At 44.1% G+C, this 15,685-nt stretch overlaps 1 protein-coding gene and 1 long non-coding RNA gene across 2 annotated transcripts in view; both read left to right on the forward strand.

The window, feature by feature from the left end:
* LOC115384139 (NACHT, LRR and PYD domains-containing protein 3-like) overlaps positions 1 to 15,685 on the forward strand; it is a gene marked incomplete at its 5' end in the record, with an annotated part of 256,996 nt that overhangs the window by 54,380 nt on the left and 186,931 nt on the right. The window lies entirely within an intron of this gene.
* Positions 11,942 to 15,685, forward strand: part of LOC115384154 (uncharacterized) — a 176,263-nt gene continuing 172,519 nt past the window's right edge. Inside the window, exon 1 of the long non-coding RNA XR_003930810.1 lies at positions 11,942 to 12,255. This is a non-coding gene — a long non-coding RNA (uncharacterized LOC115384154). The remainder of the gene's footprint in view (positions 12,256 to 15,685) is intronic.

Here is a 15,685-nt window from a genome sequence, read left to right on the forward strand (position 1 = left end):
TTCTGCTTCTGCGCGCTCCTTAGAGACCAACAATAGTATTCTAACCACATCGTATACAAAACACACAATGTAATGAATCAAATTAAAATATCTGACTCTCTGTCTTCTCTGACGACTCTGTGCAGCAGACTTCATGGCGTCCTTCTGATCTGCCCTGTCCTGTTGGCTGAGGCAGAAGCTTCTCCATAGAGTTTCAAAATATGTTTTACAGGCAGCTGTAAACAGGAAAATGAAGATGTTAATACCCTTTTCTTCGGCCGCGGCGGGGGGGGGGGGGGGGGGATCCACACCCATTTTAAACTGGCTACTTACATAAAATTACGTCTGAGTTCACATCCTGAAAATCTGGACTTCCGATGATGGTTTTCATCAAATCTGTAGTCATGGCCTCATTGTGACGCGAGCCCAGTCTGTGAAAACAGATCAGAACTTTCATTCTCCACTCAAAGCAGAATCTTAGAGTTGTATAAATCATTTTCAAAAAGTCTCACCCTTGCTCCGGTTCACAAAGAATGACAAAAAAAGAAGAAACAGGCATGTTTGTGAGCAAAGATGGAGGACTACATGATATCACTACTTAACGTTGCCATTTGATATCATTGCAGCAAAAATCATTAAAAACATCCTTCAAATTGGTTCATTCTTTCCGCAATTTTCGGACTGTGGGCTCATCTTTTACGCTTCACCACTTGCCCGCAGGAGAAGCTGTTTAGTTTGGCTTCCAGGCCGTCTATTCGCTCCTGCAGCCTGAGCTCCGATGCTGCCACATCGGCATTGCGGCTCCAGCTTTGCCTCAGTCTGTGAGACCTGACGAGACGGCCCGCTGATAGAGATCCAAATGTTTTTCAGTCTCTGTCGCGGGACTGACCGGAACAAAATCAGCCCGTCCCGATCGAGTTTGTGGCGAGTCGAATGGAAGATAATGCGCAGCCATTGCAGGAACACTTTCCAAAATGATTTGTTTATCTGCGTTTCGCGCGGTTATGAAGTCTCGCGAGGCTACCATGTGATCGTGACTTCGCATGTGATTGGACGGACCACAGGGACGGACACTGCAACGTCATGACGTCAGCGACGCAGAATATCAAGAAGTAAACAAACATGCCGGCTCCCTCAGTTGTACAGAGTTTCACTGAGCTCGCAAGACGAACGTCTCCGGGCCCAAGAAGAAAAGGCCTCGTCGCCTCTGTGGGCATTCTGACAATGAGCTCGGCCAAAGCACGTATTTTTTGCACAAAAAAATCTATTTTAAAAACAGAGTTTGGGAAAAAAAAAAAATTAAAGTGCTGGCCCAGACACTGTGAAGGACCCCGTCTTGTCCAATGATGATGTCGGAGGAGGTGAAGAACCGAATAATCATCCATCAGACAACAGTAAGTTACGCAACTTAAAGTTATTTCAACTTTTAATTACATTTATGAGACGTATTCTCGAAGGTAGGAAATCCTTTGGAGTGTCCTTCAGTTTGACCCTCCTAGTAACAATAGTCTGTTGTTGAAAATGTAAACGTGCGACATTGTACAGATTTATATTTTTAATGTTGTCGAGATGAGAATGGGAATTCTCAATGCCTATGGCCACCGTCATGATCTCCTGCATGTCTTTGTGTGATTTTCTTTAGATGAAACCACAGAGGACCAGAGTATTAATGTTGTCGGTGAGAGAGATGCAGTGGATGGAATACCATCAACTGACCCTTCAGACGGTGGTAAGCTTGCGACACAATTTAACGCTGCATTACTGCATAATAGTGTGTTCAAAAGTAGCACTGGATACTGATACTAAACAGCAGAGATGGCAAAAGTACCCCAATCCTTTGAGTGGAAGTAAAAGTATCTGTGTAAAAAATTACTTTGGCAAACATGAAAGTGCTGGTCCACATATCTACTCAAGTAAAAGTAAAGAGTACAGGCCCTGAAATGTACTCAAAAGAATTATGAAAAGTAAAAAGTATTTTTATTGCACGCTTCACTACAAAGTTAGAAACCATTTCAACGTTGTATGAATACTGACTTATGAAACTTAGATGGACCTGGTTTCTAAACGGTCGTGTCAAAACTCATCTCATAGACCGAACCCTTCAACTTTTTTTAATAGTACGTCAATGCACCATGTACATGTTTATAATTAACAAAAACATTAAAGCATTTGCTTTTAATTCAGCTTTTTATTTAACAAAATGAAATAAGATTAACATAAAATGCAACGATTTACTGTGTAATTCAAACAGCTTTCTTTTTTTTAACAAAATAATATAATTAATTCAAAGAGATCTCTTTTAATTCACAATCAACTAATTTTGTTTTTTCATATTTTTAACCTGAGTTACACAACACACTCTTTTGTCCTTCACGGTCCTCTCCGCTGTCCATCTTCTATACTTCTTCTGGCTTCATCCTGCAGACGCTCTGACTAATTGTGACTGACTGGTGGGAAGGCCGCCATGTCAGCCGCGTCTTTCAACATTTGAGCGGAAACCAGTTTTCGTCACAGCCAAAAATAAATAAATAAATAAATAAATAAATAAATAAATAAATAAATAAATAATATATATTTAAAGAAGTAACAAGCTTTTTGGGAAAATGTAAGGAGTAGAAAGTACCGATATTCATATTCAAAATGGAGCGAGTAAAAGTAAAAAGTTGTCAGAAAAATAAATGCTTCTAAAACTAAAAAGTACCTGAAAATTTTACTTAAGTACAGTAACAAAGTATTTTTGTACTTTGTTACTTGCCATCACTGCTAAAAAGTAAAATACAAATTTGAGAATAAAGCATAGTATATAACACAGATGTACCTACTAATTGGTGTATTAGCGAGTCACAAATGTTTAACATCTAATTTGATGTGTCCCTACAGAACTTCTTATGTGTTTCTTTTTTTTCAGATGACATCGCAGATGACCAAAGCATTCATCTTTTTCTTGACTCCAGTGAATCCGATTCAGAGGGGGATGAGGAAGTAAACCTTTATGTGGTGAGCATGGTTGACATAGAACACAGCAAGCATTACAAATGCATTACATTTCAATCCATATGCATTCTAATTGTACTTGTCCATTCAACCAAATTCACACAATGGTCCAGATAGCCTATTATGCTCTCTACATATCAACAGAATAAGGATTATCACACTCCACCTCAGTGATCGTCATCGGTTCCTGAATTGACACAATGAGCATCACCTGAAAAAATGCAGAACCGGAGCAGGAACTCACAAGTGGTGGTGTTCATGTGCTTAATGACAGTCTTTTGTGAAGTAAATTTCACACACTGCTGGCATTTGACTTACAGGCTGACATAGATCACGTACTTGATTGCTGTCATTTGAGAGTGAAACTTGTTTTTGACCATCAAGCAGTCACTAATCCCTCCTCAGTCTTGATTTCATGGTTGTTTCACTTCAGTTTTAATGCAGTGATGTCAAACCAGTTTTAGTTCAGGGGCCACATACAACCCCAACTGATCCCAAGTGGCTCAGGTCTTTTTGAGCAACAATTTGAACAAGCTGGAATGTCTTAAGAAGAACAATATTAGGACTCAGTTCAACACATACACATTAAGATCACAGTTCATCTGTAAAAGGTGCAAATCATTTAGTCACAGCTATCTGGAATGGAGCAAAGCAAAACTATTTTTTAACTTTATGATTAAAACAACTTGTTTGCAACAAATTATTTTAAATTTACATTAATTTACCCATCTGTGTTGTAATTTATTTATTTGAATTACTCCGTACGTTTTAAATTGTGCATTGCTGTATCGTAATATCACTGTTTATTGACTTGTTTGATTTGATGTTGATTTCTTCTTCACATTTGCCGAGGATGACACTCTTACTGAGGAGGAAGAAGGTGAAATCCTTGCTGATGAGCACAGTGATGTCTTCCCTGACATGCAAGAGGCAGAGGGACACGGAAGTGCTCAGTCTTCAACAAAATCAGAAGATTTGTTGATGAAAGTTTTTGCCATGATGCTTTTGTCATGGCAAGCCACCTTCAGGGTTTCTGACAATGCTATCACAGCTCTACATTTGTGCCTCAAACAATTCATGTGGATTATTGGGAATGTTCTTGCTGTTGATTTGCTTACTGCCCTTGCAAAGCAGCATCCCAAAGACCTTATTCTCCCTCAGGAAATGGACAGGCGTCCTTCGTGAGGATTTCTTGCAGTGTGTGGTTTGCCCAAGATGTATGACTGTAACACGCCAGCTGAGACTTATGAACTAAGACGGGATGGGACAAAGGCATGCAGACCGTGTGCTTACATCCCATTTCATAACCACCCACAGAAGAGATCTGCACTCAGGAGGAAATGTGGCTCTGAGCTGTTAAAGTCAAGATCCTCCCTGGGCAGAGAATATATCCACCCAGTACGACCGTACTGTTACAAAAGCATTGTGAAGTCTCTTGAAGCAATTGTGAAAAGGCCTAGGACTGAAGCGAAATGTGAGGAATGTCGAAAACGTAAAATACCAGAGGGTGTATTAGGGGATGTATATGATGTAAAAGTATGGCAGGATCACCGGTATGTGGATGGGAAGCCTTTTCTGGCAGAGCCAAATAATTTGGCCCTTATGTTGAATGTCGACTGGTTCCAGCCTTTCAAAAATGCACCTGATTCAGTCGGAGCCATCTGCTTGGTTATTTTGAATCTCCCTCGTGAGGACCGCTTTAAAGAAGAGAATATGATTCTTGTTGGGTTAATACCTGGTCCAAAGGAGCCATCACTCAACATCGATGTTTTCTTAGACCCATTGGTTGACGAGCTCCAGCAACTCTGGCATGGTGTGATTTTGGAAGACAGCTCTTTCACAGGATTTCAGCTTTACAGAGCAGCTCTGCTTTGCCTGTCATCAGATATTCCTGCAACACGAAAATGTGGAGCTTTGTTGGACATGAGGCGTACAGAGGTAAATTAGAAATGTTCCAACATACACTTTTCAGTATGTAATTATTTGACTTTTATATTGACAGTTGATTTGCATGCAGCGACATGCAGCTGTTCACATTGTTGATGGTGCAATAGTTGGTTTGTTTCATTGAATATTCAACTCTAACTTTGTGTATGTGTGTGTGTACAGTCAGTGTGATTATATATACAGGAACGAAATATAAAATAGGTTTCCTCTTTTCCTCTCTTTCCTTGGGGGAGGTCAGCACTGTCTCAGGCTGTGTTCACACCGAATTGAGTCGAGCCAGGACCCCTTTTGTGAAGTGTGAATTTGTAAATCAGCCTCCTCATAAATAACTGAATCGTGTTCTCACCGGCGTCGAACCGAAGGGGTGTCAAACCAGACAGAAGCAAGTCGGGTGCCGGAAGGAAACGCGATACTTGTTCCAAAATAAGTGACATCAAAATAAAAGCTGTGTCGTGTTTTTGCCTTAATATTCTATTTTTTACTTCTTCTGGTAGAACACAGAACAAACAGCATGATGTAGTTATTATACGCTTCAGAAGAATGAACGGTTTTGTACCTCGTCACTGCAGGAAAGTCAAACAGCTCCAAAATTGCACAAAACAGCTCTCTGACCAGAGCGGCTGTGTTGCCAGATTGGACGGGTTTCCGCCAAATCAAGCTTCTTTTTTGAACACGTCAGACGGGTTGATGAAACGATTATGTGTTTATGAAGTGTTTTTTTTAATTATACAAATACGGTTTTAACGTGCATTTTCAACCGAGATGGCAGTTTGGGCTGCTTTCTATTGAGTTAAACGGGTTTATGGCACCAGATCAACATATCTGGCAACCTCCTCCAGCGGACTGCAGAGACACCGCAGACGGTGCTGCGGTGATTCCGTTCTGCAGACGCAACGCAGCCAGAAGAACGGTTGTTCTGTTGTACATGATTTTTCTGCAGACCATACAAATCGCCGACTTTCAGAAGGAAGCACAGACTCTCTGCCATGCTCGACGTGCGCGCTCAGAATAACAGTCCGTGTCGTGCGTTACGGAAGCCTCACACGGACAAAAGTGTGGCAAACGAGGAAAGCGAGCTGGACCCGGGGAGTGACCGTGTTCTCACCGCATGCAGATCGAGCCGGTGCCGACCTCGGACCTCCTCCTCGAGGCGGCCCTGGCTGGACTCACAAGTAGGTCGCTCCAACGTGAAAAACGTGTTCACACTGTCGCTACCGGCTCCACCACGTCATTTATGTCGAGCCAAATGCTTTGGTGTGAACACAGCCTTATTAGTTCAGTAAATGCTAATCTGATGGCTTGGGTGAGGCAGCTAACTTTGCTGCTTGTTATGGCCACTTTCTGCTTGTTTCAGCCGTGGGGGAGGGATAACAATACCAGGGCTGCAGCCTTTGTCTGTCTGCCTGTTTATTTTTATTTGTTAGCAATGTAACATGAAAGGTTCTGAGTGGATTTTAATGAAATCTTCAGGAAGTGTTGACAATGGGACAGGGAACTGCTGATTACATTTTGGACATGTTCTGGATTTCCAAAATGAGAAAATGCCACTAAAAATGGGGACAGAGTTGATCCCTTTTAAAAAACATGCTGAAGTTCATTTTTCACAATCAGAATCACAAGTTTTATTGAAAAGTAAAAATGTACAAATCATAAGACAAATGTTAAAAAGTTACAATACAAGTATTTCCAAAAAACAAACATGCAAAAAATGAAACTTTACAAAAAAATAGAAAAATACTAAAAAAAAGAAGAGAAAATTCAATTATGTACAAAAAAGGGAGAGGGGCAAGAGAAGAGCAGAGAGCTTAATCCAGCCAGTCCAGGTCTCGTCCTTCTCCACAGAATTGTTTTCTGTTGACTCCGTAGTGAAACAGGAGTTCCTCTCCTGCTTTTATGTCCCTTATGGCAATGAATAACAGCACGTCCCTTTCTCCACTCTCAAATTGTTGGCAGAAGAGATGAGGCCTCGCGTTGGGATTCTTTGGGGAATGGTTGATTAGTCTGCTGAAGGTCTGTCTGTCCAGGTGGCAGCGGAACTTGTCTAAATGTGGTCAATGCACAGTTTCTCGCCAGCGGCGTTTCTGTAAAAATAACATGAGTCCCGTCTCCTTTTCTTCTGTGCTGTTAGGAATTTTCAGTCCTTCTTCAGCGGGACTTTGGATGGGCCCGGCTGGATGGACCTTCTTCACTGGTACCCTGCCTGCCTAATAGAAATAAAAACAGGTCAGTGTCCAGACTGATATGCTAAATGAAGCCCACTGTGTGTGCACACTGTTTTTGTAACAAATGGTCTGCTCACCTTCTCAACATGTCGAGGAGCTCAACGGACCTCACCAGGTAGCGACCTTCCTTCATGCGGGAGTGTTCCTCCGCTGGGACTGTGCTGTGGGTCAGGTAGTCAGCAATCATTGCTTTGTCCACATCAGGCATGGACTTGGCGGCAGTTTGGAAGACCCGCCTCGCCACTTGGCTCGTCACCGGTGTGAGATTGTATCTAGAATGAGAGTGAAGAGCAGATTGTAAATGACGTCTGTCATCCCTCCTCCTGTTAGGTGACTTAACTTGGATGACAAGCAGCAGCTTATCCCATCATAAAGATGTTCTTACTTTCTGTGCAGCCTGGCCAAATCATTGGAGCAGTTGTAAATTGGGTTGCCCGATGTTGACAGGAAGAACCGCTCCTGGGGGTCTTCTTCTATTTTCTGGGCCTCTGGGCTCCCCCGGAACCTCTTTGTTGTCTTCAGCTGGTCCCTCACACATTCAAAGTACTTGTCGAACCACTGTGTGCAGAAAAAAGGTCCAGACGTCAGATTCTATTTCTGGATTTTTACAGAGAGAGTAATCTTGGAAAAAAAACAAGTCAACTTACGGCCTCCTCTTCTGCAGAGAGAACAAAGACTGCCTCCTGCTGTGTGGCAGTCTTGTGTTCTTTTACTGAGATGGCAACAAAGCCCTGATCCAGCTTGGTTCTGTTGTTCCACTCCTCAATCTGCGTCAAACACACACATGTCATTCCCTTCATTGATGCTCTCACTGTTGTGTTCACAGGAAACATTCAGAAATAAAAGAATCAAAGGACAACACTCACTGTCATGTGCTCCACCACCCCGGGCCTCTGCAGGTGCTGCAGAACCACGATTGCTTCCAGGTAGTATAATACAATGAGGCACTCAGAGGTCTGCAGCTGGCAGCCATGGGATTGGTCGGGATCGGAGATCTTGCCGAGAACGGCCAAAAAGTCTTTTCTGGCCGCCCTCAGCACCTCTGTGCAGTCATGTGGGCTGGTTGACATGTCCCCAAGAATGATTCTGTCACTGTGAAAGGACAAAATAAAATTACTCAAACTGCAAAAGCTTCTGCACGGTGCACGTGTTAGGAAAAGACTTTTCAAAAGACATTGCACATACCGCTTTGCAACCATTTCCTTGTCCTTCGACAGTTGCTTTTGCAAACAACCGATGAAATCTGCGTATTGCTTGGCCTCGTTGTGGAGATCCGGGTCGGTCCGATACATGTCCGTCTTGGTGATACGGTGGGTCAGGAATCTGCTCAACAAACCAAAAACACATTGGACATTTGGAAACAAAGTGAAAATACAAGTCGATCAGTTATCACACACGTATAGCAACAACTGGGCCACGTGTGCTCAATGATAATAAAAGGATTCTGATTCACATGGAGGAAAATGAACGTTACAAACCTCTTCAAGCTCTTCAAATAGCTGAGCTGGGTTTGTTTGCCAAGTGTGGCCTCAGAAAGCTTCCTCAGGTATTCCTGTGTCTTCTCCCGTTCCCGCACAAACAGGAGGGAGGGTTCAGCAGGATCCATGAAGAAGAGGAAGCGTGCCACGATGTCAACCTGAGGAGAAACAAAACGCAAATGTGACACATTTACAGCAAATGGCTTTGCAGTCATGGCTCTTCTGAAACAAATGTATCATTCAACATTTGATGGAATTGCTCACCTCTTGCATGAAATTCTCAGTGCGGTGGTCCTTTTCCAGGTGTTCAGCAAACTCTTTGAACAGAGGATGGTGGAGGGAATGTTTCTGGTACAGCCCCAGCTCAGCCATCCGTGCCCTCTTGCTGGTCTTCCACTCCGGGTTTGGATTGCTGCCATTAGAAAAATTCTCTACAGTTACAATAAAGATCACGCTACTCTCACACACAGATGCAAAGCAATGTGAACACCTGAAGTTTGTTGAGGTGAATGAGCTCTTACCACTGAAAAGTCTCCACACTGCTCTCGCTTGTAACATCACTGGACTCCTCAGGGGAGTCCGGCTGGCCCGTGGCAGTGGAAGGCCTGGCCTGTACATCAGGGAGCTGGGATGGCACGTTGGTGACCACATTCTTCCTCTTTTGCAGCTCCTCAATCAGCCTTTAAAATTAAAAACAAGAAACAGTTAGCACTGTTCATTCACTGATAGAAGAAAACATTGGTTAGTCTAATTGTTTTTCACACATACCTGTTGAGGGGGTCTTTGGAGCCCAGAATGTCCTGGAGGAGCTGGTAGCTATAAACGCGCCCAGACCTCAGGAGCACACTCGCCTCTTCTTTGGCCTTTTCCACCACTTTAGCCCTTTGGTCCTTGCTGGTCTGCTTCATGCAGGTCCGCTCCAGATGCATAGAGAGGCAGTCCTGGCTCTTGTGGCAGACCGGGCACAGGAGGTAGTGGCGGTTGGGAACACTGCAATTACAGTGTCAATATAGGGTTAGGAATATAAGCAAATGGAAAATCCAGAGCAAATATATGTAACCAAGGTAGGACTGGTGAGGGCCTTCACACACTGAACAATCCATTTACTGTGGCTCAACCAAGTTGTAACCTTTTTACCCAGAAGAAAGAAGAAAGAAGTTTGTTCTTACCGTTTTGGAGGCATGATGAAAATCCGAAAGGAGAATAAAACTCTTCTCAGCAGGAAAAACCACAGAAGGTCTGGATGTCTCTCACTGGAGGAAGTGAAGTGAGACTCTGCGTCTGGGGCTCAGCTTTATACAGCTGCAGCCCCTCCCAGGGCATCGAATTAGCATTTGTACAGAAGCCAGAGGGCAGAGGAAAGCCTGCAGAGGGGGTTGAACATCAGTCGCTGATGATCCATTGATTTAATGGGCTCTGCCATTTTTTTTTTAAATACATCATTTCACCTGGTGGTGAAATGAACTCCATCATGCAAAAACAGCCCAGGAGTGTCAGACCTGATGTGAGCATGCTGTACAAAACTCGCACGTAAATACTGCACAACTGTGGAGAGAACACTCGGGATGGGACGAGATCTCGTGTCACGAGATCTCGCAAGATCGCAATGCCGCGAGATTAAGTACATTTATATAAAGGCAAGAACTCTTTATTAGCTGGAATATTGACGGAATGATACATTACATGGCGCACAGCCATATGAACACGTGCAAAACCCTGAATATGCTAATATTCATATTTAAAAACCCGGTCGAAAAGGACATGAAATACTGTTCTGCGCATGTTCTATCTGCAAGGAATCTTGGTCTTTTGAGTCCACAAACTGCTTGTGATACAGTTTAATTGATACGATGTAAAGAAAATGTGCGGAAACGATCGTTCAGTTCTTCTGTTTTATTGAAAAGACGGGGCATCACATCAATGCACATTTTACCACGTCTTCCCGGCTCACACTCCTTTTCTAACAGCATGCAGAGAGAGCCTGCAGCGGCTGCGGCGCCCTTCTTCCTCTGTGGTGTCTGTGTAAAATAAGGTTGAACATGCAAACAGCGCACCTAGTGGCATGAAGTGCAAATGCAGTCATGGCGTCGTCTGTGCGCCGCGGTTTGAATAGGAATAGGGGAACTAGGCGGCCGCCTCGGGCGCAGTGTAGAGCGGAGGGCAACGTGGCCGTACAAGGGGCACTCCGACCCGAAACTCCGTGCTCTGACGCTGCATGTGAGTACCGTGCGCGCCCCCCCCCCCCCCCCCCCCCCCCCCCACCCGTCTCGTCTCGATCTCGTGGACTCAATCTCGCGAGACATCTCGTCTCGTGAAATTTGTGTCTCGTCCCACCCCTAGAGAACACTGTTCAAAAAGCCTTCTCAAAGTTTCCATGTTGAGCAGCATCTCTGATTCCACAGAATATCATTTCCATACATGGGTGCTGCAGGTGGAGGTGGTGCAGGTCCTTCGACATCACTGATGCCAGATTTACACTAGCAACCTCTCCAAGCTCATTTCCGCCACATTGGATCAGAAGCACATCTGGCACCGCTCTTCCTTGAACGGACTGATGGAAAAAGGGGAGACGGGGAGACGGGGAGACGGGGAGACGGGGAGACCCCCCCCCACCCCACCCCCCCACCCCCAACTCGGGCTGCAGTGTCAGCTGGAAGTCACTTTTGATCCCTCTTCCTGACACTTCAGGGATTTCTACTCTGACAGGAGGATTGGCTGAGAACAGCTGATGCTGCAGTGGAAATATGAAGCTAACACTGTTTTATAATGCAAGTAACATTCTTCAGCAAGGGACTTTTTTTTATTAAAAACTGTGACAAAGAAAATCAGATATGAAGACAAAGATGTAAAAATATTTGATTTCTAAATGAGTCATTAACTACGATACATGTGGTATTAATACAGATCATCAACATCATCCACAGCAGAGACACATCTGGTGTTTTCAGGCTTCCTGTGAGTCTTTCTCCTCTTCTAGGTTTTCTAGTCTCTTTCAAACCAAATCTTCAGTCCTCCTCTGCAGTTAGAAAAATTGGAGGTGGATGGAGTAGAAAGTTTTTACATGAGGGGGCGTGGCTGACGAGGGGGCGTGGCTGCTGAAATGATGTCACTTTCCTCACGCAGACGCATTCAGCATTAAACAGGTTTTAGAGTCACCAAAACAACTGACTGAGCAGTGGAATGTTTCTCTTGGCCTCTGTTCAGACTCTCGGCCCGTCATGGAGCAGAACAGCTCGAACAGGTTTGGCGTGTTGTGACAGCGTCTCCCAGAGCTTCAGGAAGAAGTTAGAAAAATAAAAACATTTTGCATTCATGAGAAATTTGACTGAAATGACTACTGAAGGACACTGACTGTTGGTTCTTATTAAACTGTAGAGAGTAGCTGCTGTCAGGGAGTCTCTGGTCTTCATCCCTGGTCCTGATCCACATCTTGAACTGCATTCCTGAGCTCAGGGATGGATTCAGTAGCGTCACACACTTCCAGTAATGTGGGGGTGTGATTTAATGTAAAAACAGAGGAGGAGGAGGAGCTGTGTTCAGGTGATCCAGGTGAGGCAGTCCAGCCAGGAAACAGCAAGTGAAGGACCGAGAGAGTTCAGACTCCAACGGACAGACTGAGAGAGAAGGAGGAGCAGGTGAGTGCTGCTGCAGCTCTGATCTTCTGATGTCACTGTGTGTGTGTGTGTGTGTGTGTGTGTGTGTGTGTGTGTGTGTGTGTGTGTGTGTGTGAGAGAGAGAGTGAGAGAAAGAGAGAGTGACTAAGGTTCCATTTACACAGCAACATTTTCAAATGAAAACACAAAAGTTTGTTTTCCATTTACTCAACAACAGTATTCAGTGCAACTGAAAATGCAACTTTATGAAAACGCTGTGACTCCGTCTCCATGGAAACAAGCAAAAATGACATTTTCTGGATATACAGGCTCTGTGTCCATGTTGACTGTAGAAATGCTGCTACTGCTCATGTGCAGGACTCTCCTGGTAAATCGTTGTTCTGCTCATGCTCAGTAGATGGACGGAACAATCATGTTGCCTGGAGTGTTTCATGACTAGTTCTGTTCCATTTCCACTCAAATAGAAACTGTTTATTTAGTTATCCACATAATAAAAGCTCTGAGCAGCGCTGCCCAGTAATACTTTTTAAACTTACTTTCTCCTTCCAGCACTGAAGAACAGTGTGTTTACAGTTTTTCACAATTGCTAAAACACTAAACCACATTGCCTGAACCAAACTCTCAGTGGCCTCAACTCATTTTTCAAATCAAACACTCTTTTGGCAAAAACTTAAACACTGTTCTGGTCCTATGCTCAATTTGCAAAACCCATCTGCTCTTTTTTGCAAAACCTTAGACACATTCTCAGTCACTAAACACATTTCACAACATTTTTGCAAAATTGTACTCACTGGCAGCAAAATGTGAACACAACTCCAACACAGCTGTCATCTTTTACACACAACAACTCAAAACTGAACACATATTTCTAATGATGTGATCAGACCAAGTGTGCACAAAGACAAGATGCTGCAGACTGAATCTCAGGACCGTGACCATGCAGGAGTCTGCTTTGGTTTTGTTTGTTTTGTATTTATTTTTTGTTATGACAGTGAATTTAGATATCACTTTGACTTAGATGCTTTTTTTTCTAAATGCATTTCAAATACGTAAAATAAAAATTTTCTGTGCACTACACACTCTGAAAACTGCAGATTACTGTAAAAATAACCCACATTGGGTGAAATTGCTGACCCAGCGCTGGGTCCAAAAGAGACCGAGCCAAAGCTGGGTTATTTCTACCCAGCAGCCATTTGGGCTGAAGAGTTGACCCTGATGCTGGGTCAGGATTTATCAGCGGGTCTGGGAAGGTTACTTTACAGTAAAAATGTAAACCCTCAGAATTCAGAAACATGTGCCCTCTGCCATGCAAGGCTGTCAAACCCTCCACTGGAAGCCAGCTGGGGTTCAGTGCAGTTCATTGACATGTGGAGGAAAAAATTTGAACTAACAACCTCACAAATTCTAGACAACCACTCTACCAACTGAGCCACAGCCACACATGAGTATACGGAGAGGGATGTCATATGTCTTTTCCTTCTTAGCCATTTCAATAATCCTCTGTGAGAACACAGGACTCCAGTTTTCTGTATGTTGCCAGAAGTCTCCAGATGCAAGAAGGAGAAGGAGCTGCAGGAGTGTTCAAAATGCTGATTTTATTCAAATCATCAACTCACTCTGCTGGGTCGACATAATTCATCTAATTTTGGGTAAAAGTGACCCAATCTGCACAAAATCTAGGGCTACCCAGGAAATGTGTTGGGAAAATAACCCAGCAGGTTTCAGAGTGTGGACTGCTGCTGTGTCCTCAGTGATTTCATGTAGAGTCTAATGAACGATCTGAGGTGAACATGTTTTTACCTGCTGTGTGTGAGATCTGAACGCATAGTGTGGTTTTGATCACAGGAGAACTGGTTTTGAGGTGATAATTTGATTTTGACAGAAATGTCTGAGGTTTTTGTGAATGCAGTGGATTTTTGGATTTGTGTTTAAGGGTTTGAGAAAATGGATGGAGGTTTCAAGAAACGTGTCTTAGCAATTGTGAAAAACTGCAACTGAATTTACTGTACTGTAAAATACACTACTGCAATGTAATGATTTTGGATTGAGTATTTTATTTTTTGGTTGTTGTGAAAACGTGCCTTCTATGGAACTGAATAAAAAGAGTGAAAACGAAACACTGCAGTGTTTTATATAAAGTAGACTAGTGTGTTGCTGCTGATCTGAAAGTGTATTCATATAATGCAAGTGGGTAACATTTTGTCATCAGAGTGACATTTTGACAAAGGGTTGTTAGGTTTTGATAGCAGAGTTTCAATTTGACATAGATGTGAATGGTTTATTTTAGGGCCCGACCGATTCATCGGCCGGCCGATATTATCGGCCGATATGAGCCCTTTTCAAAATATTCATCATCGGCCGGGTTTTTGCCGATAGAACGCTGATATACGCTTAATGTCTCATAAAGCAGTAAATGGTGAATGAAGTGTCGGGAGTCGTGCAGAATAATGTCCTGGCACCGTTTGTCCACCAGAGGGGGCTCTGACTCCATTCACATCCTTATGCTACGTTCACACCGGACGCGTTGCAAGCGTCACAGGCGTCACTGACGCCTCAAAGTTGACGCTTGTGAAGTGTGGAATTCGACGCGTGTTCAAATTACACACGACGCTTGCAACGCTGGCGACGCGCGGGAGTGGGAGGAGCTTGTGTACTGTCTTCATGTTGACAATGGCAGAATCGGTGCCGAAATCGATCTGCTAAAGCTGATTTCACTTTAGCTCTAAACTCTTCAAATGTATAACTGTATCAAGATTTTTTTTTTTTTTAATTAGGCGACAAAGTGGTCGTTTAGAGCCTGAGTGTGACGTTTGTTTGTCCGAATACCAACTGTTTATGATTTTCTTCGGGCGAATTTGGCAAAATGTAAGCCAGCCGCAGTGAGCGGCTCCAGCAGGAGGAGTCAGAGAAGCAGGGAGAGAAGCAGAGCACACATGAACCCTGGACCCGCCACGGGGGCCCCCTGCCACGGCCACGGCGCCGTGGCGGGCTGTTCCCCCGACCCAGCGGCCCAGCCTCCGACCGGCTTTGGCGGCTGGCGACGCGGACCACACCGTCGGCCGCCCCCGCCTCTCCGACCGGCTCCTCGGCGACCCGCAGCAGGACCGAGACGCGCGGTCTCACCCAGTGGTCCTACAGAGCGGTTCCCTGTCAGCTGTGATCTGTGCGCTTTTCCATGCGGTGCCGTGCCGTGCGGTGCCAGCCTTCCTCATCTGGGAGGATGATGTTGGTTCATTCTTGCCGCTGTTAAGTTGTCCACATGTAGTCATTCAGTAGTTTAAATGAATGTTTTTTTCCTGAATGATTAACCAACAGAGTGTCGGCGGGAGCGCTCGTTTCTACCCCCACGCATTTCAGGCGGGCGGAGTTAATCTCTGTTATATTGTTTGTCATTCAATTAGACCCTCCAGGCATCCGCGATTCCGTGATCGCAGAATTTTTCGCGGAATCA

Source organism: Salarias fasciatus (assembly GCF_902148845.1).
Source record: "Salarias fasciatus chromosome 23 unlocalized genomic scaffold, fSalaFa1.1 super_scaffold_20, whole genome shotgun sequence".
NCBI lineage: Eukaryota > Metazoa > Chordata > Actinopteri > Blenniiformes > Blenniidae > Salarias > Salarias fasciatus.